This window comes from Tachyglossus aculeatus, unplaced genomic scaffold (assembly GCF_015852505.1).
Source record: "Tachyglossus aculeatus isolate mTacAcu1 unplaced genomic scaffold, mTacAcu1.pri scaffold_146_arrow_ctg1, whole genome shotgun sequence".
NCBI classification, from domain to species: Eukaryota; Metazoa; Chordata; class Mammalia; order Monotremata; family Tachyglossidae; genus Tachyglossus; species Tachyglossus aculeatus.
This window is the reverse complement of record NW_024044870.1, coordinates 358,911-379,410: the sequence shown is the minus strand read 5'-3', so window position 1 is coordinate 379,410 and position 20,500 is coordinate 358,911. Positions and strand designations below refer to the sequence as shown.

General features: G+C 48.6%; 1 pseudogene; it reads left to right on the top strand.

Annotated features, from left to right (window-relative positions):
* The first annotated feature begins 6,614 nt into the window (after positions 1–6,614).
* On the top strand, positions 6,615–8,125 carry LOC119923130 (annotated as a pseudogene).
* Positions 8,126–20,500: the final 12,375 nt, after the last annotated feature.

The following is a 20,500-nucleotide window of genomic DNA, read 5'->3' as shown; positions in this document are numbered from 1 at the left end:
CTCCAGCACAGGGACCTCACCCCAGCCTTGCAGTCCCCATTTCCAGCCTTCCACCAGGTCCCCCCGAACCATGGAGACACCCCCTGCTTCCAAGCACACAGATGCTTCTCACCGTTGCGGTGTGGGTTCTGGATTCTGTTCTAAACTCAGAAACATCAATATGAGCAGGTTTGGATCAACCAAATTCGTTCTGACTCGAGCCTAATAGCCGCACAGCTGCCTCTTTGGCTCTCTAAGATGGGCAGTGCCCAGTGGGTCAGGGGACAGAGGTAGGGGACTGTGTTGCCAAGGGCACCATTGTTAAAGGACGAGTTGGTGAGGTGGCGTCAGGCTTGACATGAATGTACGGGACATCTCCTGAACGAGGGCCCTGAAATGTGGCCAAAGAGCCTGGGCCTGGGAGTCAGAGGGCCCGGACTCTTTGCAGCTCTCCCACTGGGGTGGTGTGTGCCCTTGGTTAATTGACCTCCTTTCTCTAGGCCTCAGCTCCCTCATCTGTAAAATGGGGATTAAGACTGTGAACCCTTTGTGGCCCCCTTTTTCCTCTCCTCCTCCTCATCCCCCCACCCTGCCTCCTTCCCCTCCCCACAGCACCTGTATATATGTTTGTACAGTTTTAGTACTCTATTTTACTTGTAAATAGTTACTGTTCTATTTATTATGTTAATGATGTGCATCTATCTTTAATTTCATTTGTTCTGCCGGCTTGACACCTGTCCACATGTTTTGTTTTGTTGTCTGTCTCCCCCTTCTAGACTGTGAGCTCGTTGTTGGGGAAGGACCGTCTCTATATGTTGCCAACCTGTACTTCCCAGGTGCTTAGTACAGTGTTCTGCACATAGTAAGTGCTCAATAAATGCGATTGAATGATTGAATGAATGTGGGACAGGGATTGTGTCCAACCTGATGATCTTGCATCTACCTCAGTGCTCAGAAAAGTACTTGGTGTATAGAAAGTGCTCTGTAGATACCATACTCGTTATTATTATGATGATTACTATCATGATCGAAAATGGTTCGGGCCCAGCAGCCCATTGGCTAGTGTGGCCTGGGGAGGGGTTCTCCTGGCCAGAGGCTGCATGGGGAATTTCCCCTATCCTGTCTGGATCCTTCCTCCCCTCCACACTTCCTGTCTGCCTCCTCAGCTCGGGAACCAGACTGGACCACAGCATTGAGTTACTGTTATCATAGTCATCAAAATACTATCTTTCCGATTCGGTAAATGATTACGATGTGCCAAGCACTGCACTAAGCATGGGGGCATGTACAAAAGGGATCACATGCTAAAGAGAAGGAAGGACAGGATTTGAAATCCCTCTTTACAGTTTGGGTAGCTGAGTTACAAAGAACTAAGGGAATTTATTCAAGGTCACAGAGTATGGAAGAGAGAGCCCAGATTAGAACCCAGGTCTCCCTATTCCCAGTTCTCTGTAATGTCCACTAGGCCAAGTTACTACTACTACTGCTACTACTACTACTACTACTACTACTACTACTACTGCTGCTACTGCTACTATTGCTACCACTACTACTACTCTTATTACTAGTAATCCTATTGCCATTATTACTACTACTACCACTTTTACTTAGCACTATTACTGATTTTACTACTATCACTACTGCTATTGCTGCTGCTGCTGCTACTACTACTACTGCCAATTCTACTATCAGTCATTCAATCAGTCAATGGTATTTATTGACTGACTAGTATGGGCAGAGTGCTCCATAACAAGAGGGGGAGACAGACATTCACATGAATAAATACGGAATTTATAACATGAACTGTAAAGATAGCTGCATCAGTACTATGGGGCTGGGGGTGAGGGCAATATCAAATGCCCAAAGGTCCGAGATCCAAGTGCAGAGATAATGCAGAAGGGAGAGGGAGCTGGGGGAAAGTGAATTTAATCACAGAAGACATCTGGGATGAAATGTGACCTTAAGAAGGCTTGGAAGGTGAGGAAAGATGTGGTCCCATGTATATCAGTCAGTCAATCATAATTATAAAGTTCTTAATGTGTTCAGAACACTGTAGTAAGCACATGGGAGAGTACGATTTATCAATATACCAGACATATACCCCGCCCACAAAGGGTTTACAATCTACAGGGGCAGACAGATATGAATATAAATAAATGAACTACAGATATGGACAAAGGGGCTGAGGGGCTGGGCCGGTTGGGGGCGGGGGTGAGGGCGGTGGATGAATAAAGGGAGCAAGTCAGGGTGATGCAGAAGAGAGTGGTAGAAAAGGAAATTAGGGCTTAGTCAGGGAAGGCCTTTTGGAGGAGGTGTGAGCCCCAGGTTAGCAGTGTGAGCCCCACGTAGGACAACCTGATTACTTTGTATCTACCTCAGTGCTTAGAACAGTGCTTGACACATAGTAAGCACTTAACAAAATTCCATAATTATTATGATTATTATTATTAATATTCAATAAGGCTTTGAACCTGAGGAAGAGCAATTGTCTGTCAATATGAGGAGGAAATGTGTTCCAACCCAGATGCAGGACAAGGAGAGACGTTAGCAGTCAAATAGATGAGATCGAGGTGCAGGGAGAAAGTTGTTGTTAGAGGAGCGAAGTGTGCAGGCTGTATTGTAGTAGAAGTGTGGTGAGGTGACTTAGGCAGGGGCAAGGTGATGGAGGCCTATAAAGCCAAGGGTGAGGAGTTTCTGTTGAATGTGAAGGGGGAAGGGTAATCACTAGAGTTTCTAGAGGAGTGGGGAGACATGGCCTAAACGTTTTTGTGGGACAATGTTGGGGGCAGCAGAGTGAAGTATGGACTGGAGTGGGGAGACACAGGAGTCAGGGAGGTCAGCAAGGAAGCTGATCAAGTAAACAAGGCAGAATAGGATAAGTGATTGTATTATCGTGGTAGCAGTTTGGATGGAGAGGAAAGGTCAGATTTTAGCATTGTGTTTTGAAGGTCGAACTGACAGGATTTAATGATGGAATGAATATGCGCGTCGAATAAGAGAAAGTCGTTTCATTCCTGTCTCTGAGAGTGAGACAAGAAGGATGGTAGTGCCGTCTATATTAAAAGGAAGTCAGGGGGACTACAGGATTTGATTTGCTTGGGAAGATAAGAAGTTCTGTTTTTGACATAGTAAGTTTAAGATGATGGGAGGACAGACCAGTGGAGGTGTCTTGAAAACAGGAGTCAGGAGAAACCTGACTGCAGAGAGGTAGAGAGATCAAGGCTGGAGAGTTAAAACTGGAAGTTTTAACACATTTGTAGTGGACGGAGAGAAGATGGAAATAGTTAACAATTTTTCTCTCCTGGGATCGATAATAAATAATGAAGGAAGTAGTAGCCAAGAAATAAGGCAAAGATTACTGTTAGGAAGACTTGCTATGAAGAGCCTGGAAAAAGTCATGAAATGTACTGATGCTGATGAAGGCCAAATGACTCCACTTAGATTAGCATATTTTGGACAGATAATCCAGAGAACTAATTCTATGCAGAAGACACTAATGCTAGGAAAAGTCCAGGGAAAACGAGGAAGAGGCAGATCAACAGCCTGATGGATAGAGTCCGTAACCATGATAACAGAAGAAATATTAGAATGATGGTGGATTATGGCAGAGGACAGGACGCTCTGGAAAACATATATCCAAGGGGTTGCTATGAATTGGAAAAGACTCGACGGCAGTTAATAAGGTCACATTGGTTTCCAGAAAGTTCCAGCAAAGGGATCGTTGCTCAACAGCCTATACAGAGCCTGTCTTCTGTCTGAGCCATGATATAAAAAGGACAGAGACATAATCCCACCAGACCACCTGATCCAGAAAATGTGGGCACCGGCATCATCTGGGTAAAGATGGAGACTATAAGACCATAAGAGCATTTTTCCGTTGCTAGAGGACTTGTTTTGGGTAATTATTGAGATGATCTTTCTTGGTAATTGTAAACAGAGACCAACATGACACCTAGTAAATAATAGAAGCAATATGTGTACCTGGTAGAAGCCCTCATGTTGTCATTTTGGTGGGGGCACAAGGGCTTTCCTTGGCAGCACAGTAGTCTTCATGACAGCCTTTCCTTGGCCTTCCTGTTAGTTATCAGCTAGTAAAGGAGAGCCAAGGACAAGTGGTAGCAAAGGACAAGATGAAAGTGAAGCCCTCCATCCCACTGTCATTCTATAGCTGCTACATGTGACTGTGGCACTCTAACTTGTTGCTTTAGTGTTAGACACACGATAGGGCATGGGTGCAAATGCGTGGGTGTACATTATTTGCTAAGAGCAGCGCTTGTCAATCAGTTTTAGTTGAGGTGGCAGTGCGACCCCGTCCACAGCAACTTGCAGAAATCTGGTCTCATCCATCTACCGGGAAAGGTCTCACTCAGACATTGCAGCCCACTGGTCAAAACTACTCAGGTGGCTGGGATCCACAGGGTGGCCATGAACGGAACAGTGAAATGTGGCATGCCCGAGGCCTGGACTTCAATTTCTTTGGCCAAGATGCCGTTAGGTCGAAGTGGGCATAGCACATGTGCCACTATCCTTTGGCTAGCAGATGGTGTTGACTATTTTGACTGCAGCTGCTGACCCTGATGGGTTGAAGAAATGATTACCACTTATAATTAATCACTTATGTCTCGAGTTAAGGAGGAGGACAAGACAGGACCAAGCGAATACTCCAGATGGAAATTAACTGGGTCTTGCCAGATATATCTATTTAAATCGACACTGAGGAACAGCTTTTTGACCCCACTTTGACCTGGGTGTCCATGCCGCCTGCTGCCACAGGATGTAGATGTAAGTCACCCTGGGTGGGTAGACCCAATATACACATTCATGTTCCCTCGGCCCAAACTCCAGACAACGGAGCATCAGAGTCCACACAACTCAGATCAAGGTCAATACCTGGAAGGTTCTTTTCACAACCTAAGAGAGAGCTCATACCTTCCACAATTGGAGTAGGGTGGTGAGAGAGCGGCGATTCAAGATGCCGGCAATGTTAAAAACGAAGTGCAGTTCGCCCCTTGGTATTGGAGCTGCAGGGAGTGCGCCCCCAGGGCTGAAGCCCCATAGCAGAGGTCTGACACCAGAGAAATCAGTGGCACGAATTTCCCTTACTTTCCTGGAGATCCACTCCCTCTGATTGGTTCCGGAGATCTGCGACAGGACCAAAAGTCTGGCTATCTTCTGACAGGAGGCAGGTAAAAGGGCGATCGACAGTGTGGCTCTAGTCACTCGACCTCGGCCTCTCTCCGGAGGAACATGGCTGCCTTGGATCTGGCCAAATGCCTCCAGGAAGAGCAGACCTGCTCTATCTGAATAGAGTACTTCATCGACTCCCTGACCATCAGCTGTGGACACAGATTCTACCTACTATATCTTCTCAGGTGCTCGGATGATGTTCAGGAGTCCTTCCCCTGATCATAGTACCATGGGGCCTGCCAGATGAAAAACCTGGAGATCAATCAAGCTCTGGGGAGGCTGGCAGTGCTCGCCCGGAAAGCAGCTCGGACCTCACCTAATGCGGGGCGCCGCCTAGGAGGAGGAGCTGTGTGAGAGACACCAGCAATATCTGAATCTTTTCTGTCAGTAGGACGGCACAACAATCTGCATGTCCTGCTACTTTTCCAAGGAGCAAGGGGAATACAGCGTGAGTCCGATAGAAGAGGCTGGGGAGAATTACAGGGAAAGTTGCCTGCTCCGTGGCCATCCCAAGGAAAGTGTTGAACGTCGAATTAGAACGTCTTTCAACTGTGCAATGCCGATATCTCCCCATCCTACTCCCGAGGTCCGGAAAGTAGGTGACAGGGGCCCAAAAGAGCACAAAAGTATTATGAGCATACCAGAGACCTAGTTCAAGTTCATCGACGGTCGTTGTGCATATCAGGAGAGGTTCCAGGAGCTTCGTCAACCCCTGTGGACAGAAACTGAGGAGATGCGGACTGTGCTAGCTGCGGAAAAAAAGAATTCAGCGATGGTGAAGGTGAGATTTTGGTCCTGTCCTGAGGGGGTCCCTTCTTGACCATTAGCGGAAGGTTCAATGTGTCCGACGTCCTATTGAACAGTGCTTTGCACATAGTAATCGCTTAATAAATTCTATTATTATTATTATTGACTCTTCTTTCTACTTCGACCTCTTTCCCGGCAAGAGGAGGCACAGAAATGGAGGAGGAATCTCATATCCAAGTTTGAGTTAATGCACCGATTGCTGGATGAGGAGCTCAGGCTGCGGCTTCAGAGCCTGGAGAAGGATGCAAGGGGGAATCTGCAGAAACTGAGACAGAGCGAGGAGCATCTGTTTCACCAGAGCTGCACTCTTCTGGCACTTACCACGGAACCTGGGGAGTAGTGCCAGAGCGGGAAGGCATCTAGCTGCTGCAGGTGGGAGTCCAGGAAGCAGGCTTGAAGCAGGAAGGAGCGGAGCAAAGAAAGGCTCTTCCCAGCGTTCCGCAGGACCATGCCCGGAGCCACAGCATCCCTTCCCAGTTGCATTCCTCCATCCAGGGCTAAGGACAAAGCTTCAAGCCCAGAGGACAACAGCACTAATTGACCAGAAGGGAGTGTATGTACCGAATTTCAGGACCCCAGCTCTTAGTTTTGGGAATGAAACGGGTGCAGAAGGAATTAATGCAGTGCCCCCACGGAGAGCCATGTTACAAGACCGTGTGGGCGGGGAACAGGTCGGTAGCCCAAACACCAATCTAGTGTCTTCTTTCTCCTTAGGACGTGAGAGGAACATTGCGCAGGTACGTACGTGTTCTGTGCTCCTAGTGGACGGTCCTAGAAATGAAGGGCCAAGGAGTCCATGTCACAGGAGGGGTTCTTGGGATTTTTGTGGAAGGCCAAAAAGGAACTGTTCCGAGTGACGGGCTGAGGTCCGAGATTGAAAGAGAATTCCTTATTCTTTCAGCAAAGACAGACTCTTTGCTCTCTCCAAGATTTTGTCAGTGCTGCAGCAATGGCCAAAGACCACCACGTTCTTGGAGTTGACCGCATGCTGGGTCCCAGGGAGGAGAGAAATACTCAACAAATATGCCAGCTGAGTGGAAGCCCATGGGCTCTTTCTAAGTCAATCCTCTGAAAAATTCCATCCCAAAGTCCAGTCTCACGCAGTACCTACATCGTAAGACCCTTATTGGGACTGTCAGATTGTCGTCTATCACAGCCACCATTTTACTGAAGGATGGAACGAGGTATCGTCCTTCATAAAGGCAACCATGTGTTCACCTGTGGGACTCCACTCTGATGAGCCGGGAGTTCAGGTCCCTAACATTGGGAAGGCTTTGGACCTGAAATCCCTTCGAAATCTCGATTGGCTTCCCACATGAGCTTTTCCCTCTCGCAAAACCCTGGAAGAGGGTACTATGGGAGGAGGGCTTCTCTTCCCGATTCCAGTGGGCTGAGAACACACCCAGATGGAGGCTGAAGCGCTGCTCTCACCGCTGCACTGGCTACAAAGATGGCCGAATTCCCAAACTACCTCTTTGCAGGCATTGACTGTGAGTGCGTGCCGCATCGCAATGTCCCCCTCTCTACCGTCAAACTCTCCAAACACATGTAAAAGACAGGGATAGCATGTGGTGTAATAAACTGTGACCTTTTCTCACTCTTCGCAGAGTACATGACCCTGACCTCAAATACAGCCAGTCCCCATCTCATCTTGTCACAGGATCGGAGGAGTGTGACATTCGTGGAAGCCTCGCAGGATGTGCCCGACTCCTAGGACCGATTTGAAAACTGTGGCCGCGTTTTATGCTCCCTGGTGCTCATCTCGGGGCGGCACGACTGGGAAATACAGATTGTAGACAAGCCAGACTCGGAGGTGATGGTGTGTTAAGAGTCGGGGAGCATGAGGAACAACGCGCCAGTTGCCCCAGGGGGCGCATTTTCACTGATGGCCTTCCAGGCTATAAATGGGGTAAGTTTCTGGATTACCTTCCCCTTCACCTAGCTCACTATGGCCCTACCAATCTGCCGGGCTGGGGTTTTCCTAGATTATATGGCTGGAGTCATTTCCTTCAACCTGTGGGAGAAATGCCTCATCCACATCTTTCCTCCTGTCCATTCCTCCAGTCCTCTATGATCCGTCGTCTCGCCTACAGGGCCACTGACCATCGGCCGGGTATGCGAGCGCCACCTCCTCAGCCGAGATGGAGATTGACCTCCCCCAACATACTTGCCTCTGCTTGAGTTGGCCTGATACATTCTCCTTCCCGGGAAAGGTTAATCCTTCCATTCCCACGCTCCCCCTCCATGGCCTCGAGCCATCCTTCGCCCCCTGGAGAGGGGTTCGCCTCGGGAATGGCAAGTCTTTATACGAGTGGCGCCAATTGGTTCCCCTAGAGAGAACCCTAAACGTACTTCCCCTTCTGTCCTCGGCCCGAAACCCAGACAACGCAGCACCAGAGTTCACACAACTCAGATCCAGGCCAATATCTGGATTTTCTCAGGGGAGTTAATTGCGGTAGAATTGAAAATGCAATGGAGACTAGGCCTTTCTTCCTTTCACCCTAGCTAAGCAGAACCATGTTCTAACGGGAGCATGGGCTCTGCCATTCATTTATCCTTCTCCCTTGCTTGTTGTCATGCATCTTCTATTCATCTTCCTTCCCCTACGTGACTCCAGAAGACGTTTTCCTACCTGGTCGTGGATAGGAGCCCAGCTCGGGGAAGCTTTCGGTGGGGCTACTCTTGCTCCCCTCATTTATCACTATTATCATCATACTTCACGCCGCTGCCCCCATACTTCACGCCGCTGCCCGGATTGTCTTTGTCCAGAAATGCTCTGGGCATGTTACTCCCCTCCTCAAAAATCTCCAGTGGCTACCAATCAATCTGCGCATTAGGCCGAAACTCCTCACCTTCGGCTTCAAGGCATCACCTCGCCCCCTCCTACCTCACCTCCCTTCTCTCCTTCAACAGCCCAGCCCAAACCCTCCGCTCCTCTGCCGCTAATCTCCTCACCGTGCCTCGTTCTCGCCTGTCCCGCCGTCGACCCCCGGCGCACGTCATCCCCCTGGCCTGGAATGCCCTCCCTCCCAACATCTGCCAAGCTAGCTTTCTTTCTCCCTTCAAGGCCCTATTGAGAGCTCACTTCCTCCAGGAGGCCTTACCAGACTGAGCCCCCTCCTTCCTCTCCCCCTCGCCTTCCTCTTCATCCCCCCGTCTTACCTCGTTCCCTTCCCCACAGCACCTGTATATATGTATATATGTTTGTACATATTTATTACTCTATTTATTTATTTATTTTACTTGTACATGTCTATTCTATTTATTTTACTTTGTTAATATTTTTGGTTTTGTTCTCTGTCTCCCCCTTCTAGACTGTGAGCCCACTGTTGGGTAGGGACTGTCTCTATATGTTGCCAACTTGTACTTCCCAAGCGCTTAGTACAGTGCTGTACACACAGTAAGCGCTCAATAAATACGATTGATTGATTGATTGATTGATCATCATCCTTCTTATTACTATCATTATTATTATCACCCTTTGTGGGGAACGGGAGGTAGGAAGCCTGTGGCCTTTAGCAGACGGGTCTGCAGATGCTGGTGCCCACCAGCTCCCCAGCCCATGTCCGATGGGCAGGGTACCTGAGGAGACTCCTGGAGTCGCAAACGGACTGTACCATGGAGGGGGGAGCATGGGGTTGGCCCCCGTCATGAGTCTTTGGGTGACGGGAGGGCGCCAGACAAGGAGGGGTGGTGGGGGCTGGGCAGGCTGGGCGGGAAGGACGTGGCGGGTGCATAGGGTCCATATCTTTCCTTCCCTCCCCAACCCAGTCAGAGAGACCCCAACCGTGGGGCAGTCCCCATGCTTCCCCACTAAAAACCCCTCCCAGGCAGGGAGCCTGTCAGGCCGCGCCCTCAGAGAGACATGGCGCTTCTTCACTCATCTCCTCAGTCCCGGCCTGCCCCGCCCAGGATGAGTTTGATTCCTTCTTCTCCGGGGAGGGCGGGGGCGCGGGGACCGGAGGGGTGAAGGGGAAGGGACGTCGGGGGGCCACCGTGATTGACTGCTCTTCGCGTTACTTCCCCCCACCCCCCCCAACAACCCAACCCCGGTCCCTCGCTGACGGGCTGCTCTTCGTGAGCTCCCTCTGTCCCCTCCTACCTTGGGCCCAGCCCCCTCCCGCGCACTGATGAAGGCTGAGGTGGGAAGCCGATCCCCACATCCTGCCCTGTACAGGGCCCCAGCCCCTTTAGGAACCAGCACAGCTGTGACTGCCGCCATCCTGAACTGTCAAAATGAGATCTCCTTCCCCTGATCTGCCCAGTGAATGCCATTTGGACGGGAGGGGGCTACCTGACCTTCCCCTTGTGTGATCCTCCCCCATCTGACTATTCCCAGTCTGATCGTCCCCTTTCTGATTCTCCTCCTGATTCTTCCCCTGTCTGACTCTCCCCCTCTGACCGCCCAGTATGTGATCCTCCCTGACCTGACTCACCCCCTTGTCTGATTCTCCTCTCGTCACCTGCTCGGCTGGGCCTAACTCTCCTCTCAGGATGACTTCCCCCAGGATCCCTGTAAACTGAGGGTGCCCCGGGGGACGGGGAAGGTCTTAGTATAATGCCTCCCAGTAAATCCTCAGTAAAGAGCTTGCTGGTTTGGTTAAAAGGGGGATCGGCAATTGGGGACTCCTTCCTCATTTGGATTCTCCCTTCCTCCCTCTTTTTTCCCCGTATGTTATTTATTAAGCGTTTACTTTATGCCAGGCCCGGCACTATGTACTGGGTCATATTCAAGTCAATTAGGCTAGACATAGTCCATATCCCACACGGAGCTCACAGTCTTCATCCCCATTTTACAGAAGAGGTAACCGAGGCCCAGCGAAGCAAAGTGACCTGTCCAAGGTCAATCAGCAGACAAGTGGCCTACGGACCAACCACTGTACCAAAGCACAGAATTATCATCATCATCAATCGTATTTATTGAGCGCTTACTGTGTGCAGAGCACTGTACTAAGCGCTGGGGAAGTACAAGTTGGCAACATATAGAGACAGCCCCTACCCAGCAGTGGGCTCACAGTCTAAAAGGGGGAGACAGAGAACAAAACCAAACATACTAACAAAGTAAAATAAATAGAATAGATATGTACAAGTAAAATAAATAAATAAATAAATATTTATGAGAATTAGATATCAGAATTATTTATAGAATTAGTATCAGAATTAGATACACTATAAGCACAATGGGCAAAATCTCTGTCCAGCTGTGGGCCTTTTCATCCCCTTCAGACTCACAACCGGCACATGCAGAATCTCTTCTGGTCTGAACCTGTCAGGCTCGCTCCACTATGGCTGCTCTTTAAAGAAAGCGACCTGAGGGAAAACCTGCCATCAGCGTCGACGGGCAATGGCCTCTCGCTCTCCACAACTTTTCTCTCTCCCTATGTTGTATCTGTCCCTGCTGGAGCCGACACTGCATTCTGCTTTATCGTTTTGTTTCTCCCGATTGGTCTGCCCTAGGCCCCTCCTCACGGTGAAACTGTCAGACCCGAAGACCCCGAGGGGCGGGGACCGGGCCAGATTCCCACAGGGGATGCTTTCACAGCGCTCAGTACAGTGCTGTGGCCACAGGAAGTACTCCATTGATACCCTCCCCTGCCCTACCGCTCCTGCCAGGGAACACTTGGCCTTTGGGTAACAGGCCCCAGAGAGGCCTAGAGCGAGACCCTACTCCAACCCGCCAGACCGGGGACCCCACCCGTACCTTGTGGTCCCCATTAACAGAACACCCCCGTGGGGCACCCACCGCTTCCAAACCAACAAATTCTCCTCACCAGGATCAGCGTGGATCACAGACTCTGTGATGGAAGCTGAAAAGTCAAGTATTTTTCCTGGAACCAAATGGATCTTGACTCGAGCCTAATAACCAAACAGCTTCCTGTTCAGCTTTCTCAGGTGGACAGGGCCCGGCAGGGCTCGGGGGCAGACGGCGGAGGCTCGGTCACGATGGTCACCATTATTAAGTGAGGGGCTTGATGAGGAAGAAGGTGGGGCATTGGGGAGATAATCGGAAGAGAGCGGGGCTCGTCACGAGTGGGCGGCATATCACCTGACCTTGTGCCCAAACATGTAGCTGGAGTCAATTGGGCTCAGCGACTATGGGCTAGAGCGTCCATAAGCGGGAGAGTGGACAACTCCTGCCCTGAGTCTTTGTGGGGATTATTGATTTCATTATGTTTCCGAGAATGGGGAGGTCCACAGTGTTAAAGGCAGCTGAGAGCTGAGGAGGATTACGTTGGAGTAGAGGCTGTTGGATTTGACAAGTCAGAGATCGTTGGGGACCTCTGAGAGAGTGGTTTCTGTGGGGTGATGGGGGAAGGAGCCTGAATAGAGGGGGCCAAGGAGAGGATTGGAGGAGAGGATTTTGATAAAGTGGGTGTAGACAACATGCTCAAGGAATTTGGAAAAGAATGGTAGGAGAGAGATGCGGCGATAGCTGGAGGGAGCCCTGGGGACAAGGGAGGGATTTTTTAGGGTATGGGAGACATCAGCATGTTTGAAAGGAGTGGGGAACAAGCCATTGGAGAGCAAACAGCTGAAGATAGTGGTTAAGGAGGGAAGAAAGAAGGGGGCAGCGCTTTTGATAGCTGTTGAGAGATGGGGTTGGAGGCGCAGGTGGAGGGGGTGCATTTCGAGAGGAGATGGGAGATAACATTTTGCGGTACTGCTGGGAACATGGGAGAGTTGATGAAGGGGCGAGGGAAGCAAAGGACAGGGTGGAGCAGGGGACATTTTAGGGAGATCACACCTGGTCACCAAGGGTCTCCTTCTTGCCATTTCCACTGGCCTCTACTCCATCCAGATCCTCCTCAACCTCTCAGCTGTTTTTGACATTGTGGACCACCTCCTTCTCCTGGAAACATTATTCAACCTTGGTTTCATGTACACTGTCCTCTCCTCGTTCTGCTGCTATCTCCCTGCCTGCTCATTCTCATTCTCCCTGGCGGATGTGAGGAGGGAGGACAGTCAAGGCCAAAGGTAGGACGTGGTCCAGGGGTTGACGGCGGGACAGGCGAGAAGGAGACACAATGAGAAGGTTAGTACCAGAGGGGTGGAATGTGCGGGCTGGCATGTAGAAAGAGGGACGGGAGGCAAGGTAGGCGGGGAAACGGTGATGGAGAGCTTTGAAGCCAATAGTGAGGAGTTTTTGTTTGATAGGGAGATAGACAACTACTGGAGATTTTTGAGGAGAGGAGTGACATGACCAGAACGTTTCTGTAGAAATATAATTCAGGCAGCAGAGTGACGTATGGACTGAATTTGAGAGAGGCAGGAGGTTGGAAGGTCAAAAAGGAGGCTGATGCAGTAATCCAGTGGGGATAGGATAAGTGATTGTACTAACATTGTAGCGGTTTGGATGGAGAGGAAAGGGATGATCTTGGTGATGTTGTGAAGGTGAGACCAGCAGACCTTAGTGATGGATTGGTTATGTGGGGTGAATGAGAGAGTGGAGTCAAGGATGACACCAAGGTTGCCGGCTTGTGAGATGGAAATGATGGTAGTACTGTCCGCAGTGTTGGAAACGTCAGGGAGAGGACAGGGTTCGGGAGGGAAGAGAAGGAGCTCTGTATTGGACATGTTGAGTTTCAAGTGGTGGAAGGACATCCAAGTAGAGATGTCCCGAAGTCAGGAGGAGATGTGAGCCTGGTGGGAAGGGGAGAGAACAGGGGAGGAGAGAGATTTGGGTGTCATCTGCGTAGAAATGAGAGTTGAAGCCACGAGAGCGAATGAGGTCAGCAAGGGAGTGGCTGCAGATGGAGAATAGAAGGGAACCAATAACTGACCCTTAAGGGACCCTTATAGTTAGGGGATCGGAGGGAGAGAAGGAGCCCGTGAGGAGATTGAGAATGAGTGGCCAAAGAGATAATAGGAGAAACAAGAGAATATGGAGGCAGTGAAGCCAAGGTTGGATAACACGTTGAGGAGCAGGGGATGATCAAAAGTGTCAAAGGCAGCTAAGATGTTGAAGAGGATGAGGATGGAGTAGGAGCCGTTGGATTCGGCCTGAAGGAGGTCATTGAGAGAGCAGTTTCAGTGGAGTGGAGGGGATGGAATCCAGACTGGAGGGGGTCTAGGAGAGACTTGGAGGAGAGGAATTCAAGGGAGAGCGTGTAGACGACTCACTCCAGGGTTTCAAAGGAGGGTAGGAGAGAGGAGGGTTTTTTTAGAAGGAAAGAGAAGATCAAGTTAAGGGAGTGGAAGAAGGGGCGAAAGTTTTTATAAGTTGGGAGGGAACGGGGTCTGATGTGCATGTGGAGAGAGTAACATTTGAAAGGAGAGAGGAGATCTCATGTGCAGATACTTCTGGGAATGATGGGAAAGTAGAAGAGGGGGTCGAGAGGAGGAGGGATGAAGGAAAGGGGGTCATTTGGGGGAGCTCAGACCTGATGGTGCTAATATTCCGAATGAAGTAGGTGACCGCAAGATCATTGCGGGTGATGGATGGGGGAGGAGGAGGGACAGGAGACCTGAGCAAAGAGGTAAATGTCCAGAGAAAGTGACGAGGGTGATGGGCATGGGTGTCAATAAGGGAAGAAAAATAGCTCTGCCGGGCAGTGGAGAGGGCAAAGTTAGGCAAGGAAGGACAAACATAAAGTGGAAAAATTTGGGCTGGTGTTTAGATTTCCACCAGCAGCGTTCAGCGGATCAAGCATAAGAGGGAAGCAAGCGGAGGTGATCCAGGGCTGTGGGGTAGTAGTGCGAGAGCGATGAAGGGAAAAGGGAGCGAGTGAGTTGAGTTTAGAAGAGAGGGTGGAGTTGAAAGCATCTATTTGTTCCTGTAACCTATCCCACTTTGACTCCCGCATCAGCCTTTTTGCTGACCTCCCTGACTCCTGTCTATCCCCACACCAGTCACCACTTCACTCTGCTGCCCGGATCGTTTGTCTACTAAACCATTCAGTCCATGTCTTCCCACATCTCTAGATACTCCAGTGGTTGCCCGTCCCGCTCCATATCCGACAGAAACACTTCACCTTCAGCTTTAAAGCCCTGCATCAGCTCAGCCACCCCATCTCACCTCGCTACTCTCCTATGACAGCCCAGCCTCCACACCCCCCTCCTCTAATGCCAAACTACTCTCTGCCACTCAATCCCGACCCCCCGACCTCTCACCCATGTCCGGCCTCTGGCCTGTAACTCCTTTCCTCTTCATATCCAACAGATCAACGCTCTCCTCATCTTCAAAGCCTTATTGAAGGCACATTTCCTCCGCGGCCTTCCCTGACAAAAATTTCATTCCTCTTCTCCCACTGTCTCCTGCATGACCCCAACTGGCTACCTTCAGTCACTCCCCTCCCTCAGCTCCACAGCATTTATGTCTATGTGTGTTTTATTTCTTTTAATGTCTATCTCCCCCTATAGATTGTAAGCCTGTTGTGGGCAGTGAATGTATCTGATATATTGCTTAATATAGTGCTCTGCATACAGTAAGTGCTCAGTAAATATCACTGAATAATAATAATAATGGTATTTGTTAAGCACTTACTACATGCCAAGCATTGTTCTAAGGAGCTGGGGGTGGGGGCAGAAGATAATCAGGTTGTCCCACGTGGGGCTTACAGTCTTGATCCCCATTTTACAGATGAGGTAACTGAGGCACAGATAAATTAAGTGAATGCCCTTATCCTTGAATTTGCGCCCTTCATTCCCTCTCACTCTGCCCCACAGCACTCGTGTCCATATTCAGAATTTATTCATATAAGTGTTGGTCTCACCCTCTAGACTGTAGGATCCTTTTGGGCAGGGAATATGTCTACCAACTTTGTTCTATTGTACTCGCCCAACTGCTCTGTACATTGCTCTGCACACTGCAAGTTCTCACCCAATACAATCTATCGACCGAGAAACATAGCCAAACATTATTGCATGGCGTTGCCTGTATCCTTTTCACCCATCATGCACCACTGCCCTAGAACCCAAATGGGGTACGAGAAGCAGCAAGACATAGTGAAAGGCAGTATGGCTGAGTGGATCAAGCATGGGCCAGGGAGCCAGAAGGTTCTGGGTTCTAATCCTCACTCCGGCCTAGAATGTCCTACATGCAAACATTATTGCATGGCGTTGCCTGTATCCTTTTCACCCATCATGCACCACTGCCCTAGAACCCAAATGGGGTACGAGAAGCAGCAAGACATAGTGAAAGGCAGTATGGCTGAGTGGATCAAGCATGGGCCAGGGAGCCAGAAGGTTCTGGGTTCTAATCCTCACTCCGGCCTAGAATGTCCTACCTCTCCACCTCTTCAAAGTCGAAGTCTTATTGAAGGCACATCCCCTCTAAGAGGCCTTCCCGGACTAAACCTTCTTTCTCTTTTATCCTACTCACGTTTGTGTCATCCTGACTTGCTCCCTTAATTCAACTCTCCTCTCAGCCCCACAGCACTTATGTACATATCTGTAATGTTTTATTTATTTACATTAATGTCTGTCTCCCCCTCTAGACTGTAAGCTCGCTGTGAGAGGGCATGTGTCTGCTTCTTGTTCTATTGTACTCTCTCAAGTTCTTAATACAGTGCTCTGCACACAGGAAGTGCTCAATAACTACTATTGAATGAAAGAATAAATGAATAATCTCGGCTCTACCACTTGTCTGATGTGTGATCTTAGTCACTTGCTTTCTCTGTGCCTCAGCCCCCTCATGTGGAAACTGGGGATTAAGACTGTGAGCCCCATGTAGGACATGGACTGGGTTTACCAACCTGATTAGTTTGTATCAAGCCCAGACCTTAGAACAGTGCCTGGCATATAGTAAGAGACTAACAAATACCATAGAGTAATAATGATAAAAAAGAGTATGATTGTTCATGCTTTGATGTCAACACTGGTGGCATTGTTTTGGCAGGGGTCATCCTCTGCGGGGTAGCAGGTCAAGGTGTCTGCCTCGGCCTGGGAAGGAGGGGTCCCATAGATTAGTAAAAACCTGACTACCTTGTAACTAACCCAGCGCTTAGAATGGTGACTGACACATAATAAGTGCTTAACACATGACAAAATTATCATTATCATTGTTATTATTATTATCATTATCGTTGTTATTTTTCTTACTATCATAATTATCAGGGCACCCTGGGTGGTGATCGGTGACCTGGTTAATCAGGGGACTGGGCTTTTGGAGTAGGGGGACAGCCTGAGCTGGGGCCCTCAAAAACGAGCAGAGCACTGTTTAGGCAGACCCGGTGTACAGTGGCATTTGCTGAGTTTCCAGCTCAGGAATAGGTTCAGGAGGCCAAAACTCAAACATAGGTGTGAGTACCATAAAATTAAAAGAATAGAGAAGGAGTGCAGCCTAATGGATAGAACCCAGGCCTGGGAGTCAGAAGGTGCTGACTTTCGTTTCTGTGTCACACCATCAGTCAATTGGATTTACAGAGTGCTTACTGTGTGTAGAGCACTGTGCGAATCTCTTGGGAGAGTACAGTACAATAAACAGGAACATTCCCTGCTCACAAGAAGCTTACAGTCTAGAAGGGGAGATGAATATTAATATTCACCCTACCTTCAACCCCGCAGCACTGATGTCCAAAACTTTAAATTAGATATCACAATTACTTATTTATTCACATTAATATCTATCTTCCCCTCTAGACTGTCAGCGCGTTATGGGAAGGGAACATGTATGCTACATTCTGTTGTATTCTCCCAAATACTTAGTGCAGTGCTCTGCACATAGTAATCTCTCAACAAATGTCATTGATTGATAGATTGATTGATTCTAATCCCAACTCTTGTCTGCTGTGTGACTTTGGGAAAGTCACTTTACTTCTCTCAGTTGCTTTGTAAAATGAGAAATAATACTGTGAGCCCCATGTGGGACATAAACTGTGTTCACCTGATTAGCTTGTGTTTACCCCGGCGTTTAGTACAGTGCCTGGCACAGAGAGAGTGCTTAACAAACGCCATTGAAATAACATTAAATAAAATAAAAAACCTCTATTCGATAGAGTTTTGGCCTTTTTTCAAAGGTTATGCCCAAGTGATGGGTCTCAATGGCCTTCTTTCAAGCCTCAGAATAGTGTTAGGAATCATATTCCCCTTCGCCCCAGCTTCAGTCCCTCAACACTTAGGTCCACGTCCATAATTATTTATTTATACTGATGTCTGTCTTGCCCTGTAGACAGTGAGCTTGTTTTGGGAACGAATCGTGTCTACCAACGCCATTTTATTGGACTCTCCCAGGACCTTAGAACAGTGCCCTGCACACACTATTAAGTGCTTAGTCGGTAAATACCACTGATAGATTGTCAAGCCCTTCAGTAATCGGGGGGTAGATGCAAAAGCATCGTCATACATAGTCCCTGTCCCACATGGGGCTTATAGTCTATTTAGGAGGGAGAACAGTGATCGGAACCCCATTCTGTAAATGAGTAAATCAAGAGACAGATAAGTTTTTATATTGTATTTGTTTAGTCCTTACCATATGTCAGGCACTTTATTAAGCAGGAACTTTATTAAGAAAAGCAGAATGGCTTAGGGTAGCAGCATTGCCTAATGGATAGATTATGGGCCTGAGAGTCAGAAGGACCTGGGTTCTAATCCCAACTCTGCCACTTGCCTGTTGTGTGACCTTGGGCAATTCAATTCACTTCTCTCTCTCTCTCAATTCCCTCATCTGTACAATGGCGATTGAGACAGTGAACCCCATATGGGACAGGGACTGCGTCCAACCCAATTGGCTTTTATCCATTCCAGGACTTAGTACAGTGCCTGGCACATAGTAACAAACATTACAAGTTTTTTTGTTTTTTTTAAGAGCTGGGTCAGAAGCAAACTTATACGTTGGACACAGTCCCTGTCTAACCTGGGGCTCACTGTTTTAATCCCCGTTGTACCGATGAGGTACCCGTGGCACAGAAAAGTGAAATAACTTTCCCAAAATCACACAGCATAAACGTGGCGAGGCCAGGATTAGATCCCAGGTCCCCTGCTTCCCAGGCCTATGTGTCCACACTATACTAAACACTGGGGTAGATCTTTTTTTCTACAAATATTTTCAGGCTATGTTGCCCCAACTCCTCAAGAAACTACAGTGTTGCCCATCCACCTCTGCATCAGAGAGAAAATCCTCACCATTGTCTTGGAAGCTTTGCATCTGTTTGCCCCTTACTACCTCACCATGCTGCTCTCATACTATAGCCCAGACCACATACTCTGCTCCTGTAATGTCAATATGCTCACTGTACCTCCAGATTTTATCTGTACTTCCCCCCCTTACAAAGCTTTACTGAAGATACATCATGCCCAAGAGGCCTTCTCTAAGCCCTCCTCTCTTCCATCTCCCAATCCCTGCTGAGTCACTTTGAGTTGTGCCCTTTATTCATCCTCCCTCCCAGCTCCACAGCACTTATGTACATATCTCTAATTTACTTATATTAATGTGTGTCTCCTCGTCTAGACTCGAAGCTCGTTGTGGGCAGGAAATATGTCTGTTTATAGTTACATTGTACTCTCCCACGTGCTTAGTATTGTGTTCTACATATAGTAAGCACTCAATAAGTTACAATTGAATGAAGAAATGAATAGGAGAGCAGCGAGGTGTTGTAGGAGGGAGCAAGCTGATGGACGGTTTTAAACTAGATGGTGAGGAGTTTATCTTTGATGTGGAGGGGATGGGCAACCACCGGCAGTTCTTGAGGAGTGGGCGACATGTCCTGCAAGTTTTTATAGAAAAATGGAGTGGGCAGCAGACTGAAGTCCAGCCTGGAGTGCAGGGAGAACGAAGGCAGGTAGGTCAGCGAGGAGACCCAAACTCTGTCTCTCCCAAGTATCTCGCAGGGTTCTTTTAAAGACAAAAATTACATGGTCGATGTGAAAGTGTTCTGGAAAGATAAAGGCATTCTACAACGTTACTATAGCATTCATATTGTCTTCGCTGGGCCACGGCTATCAAAAGGATATTTTTTTTCCTTCACGAGTGTGGAAACAGACTCTTAACCTATAGCGTATCACTAGCTACCCCTTCCACCTTTCTGGGAAGAGGTTAAGCCCCCTTTTATGGCAACAAACTATATCTATCCTCACATACAGATCTTCATTAAATATTGCAATTCAAAAAACCTCTTGTGCTGTGTTTCTGCAACTTGATTTTCTTGGATTCCACATATGCCAAGCACTGTACTAGGCTCTGGGGTAGCTATAAGATCATCAGGTCCCACATGAGGCTCACAGTCTAAGGAGGAGGGAGAATCGGCATTCTGCAGAGGAGGGAACTAAGATCCAGAGAAGTGAAGTGACTTGCCCAAGGTCATACAGCAGACAGTTGACAGAGTCAGGATTGGAACCCAGTCTCTGACTCCCGGGCCCGGACTCTATCCGCTAGGCCAGAAGCCGTTCTAATGGAATCCTTGAAGAGTCAAAATTTACCATTCGTTCATTCAATCGTATTTATTGAATGAACGCTTACTGTGTTCATTGAGTGCTTACTGTGTGCAAAGCACTGTACTAAGAGCCTCGAAAGTACATCTAGGCAACAAATAGAGACGAGCCCTACCCAGCACTCTGTTGCATTGTACTCACCATGTTGACCGATGCTCTA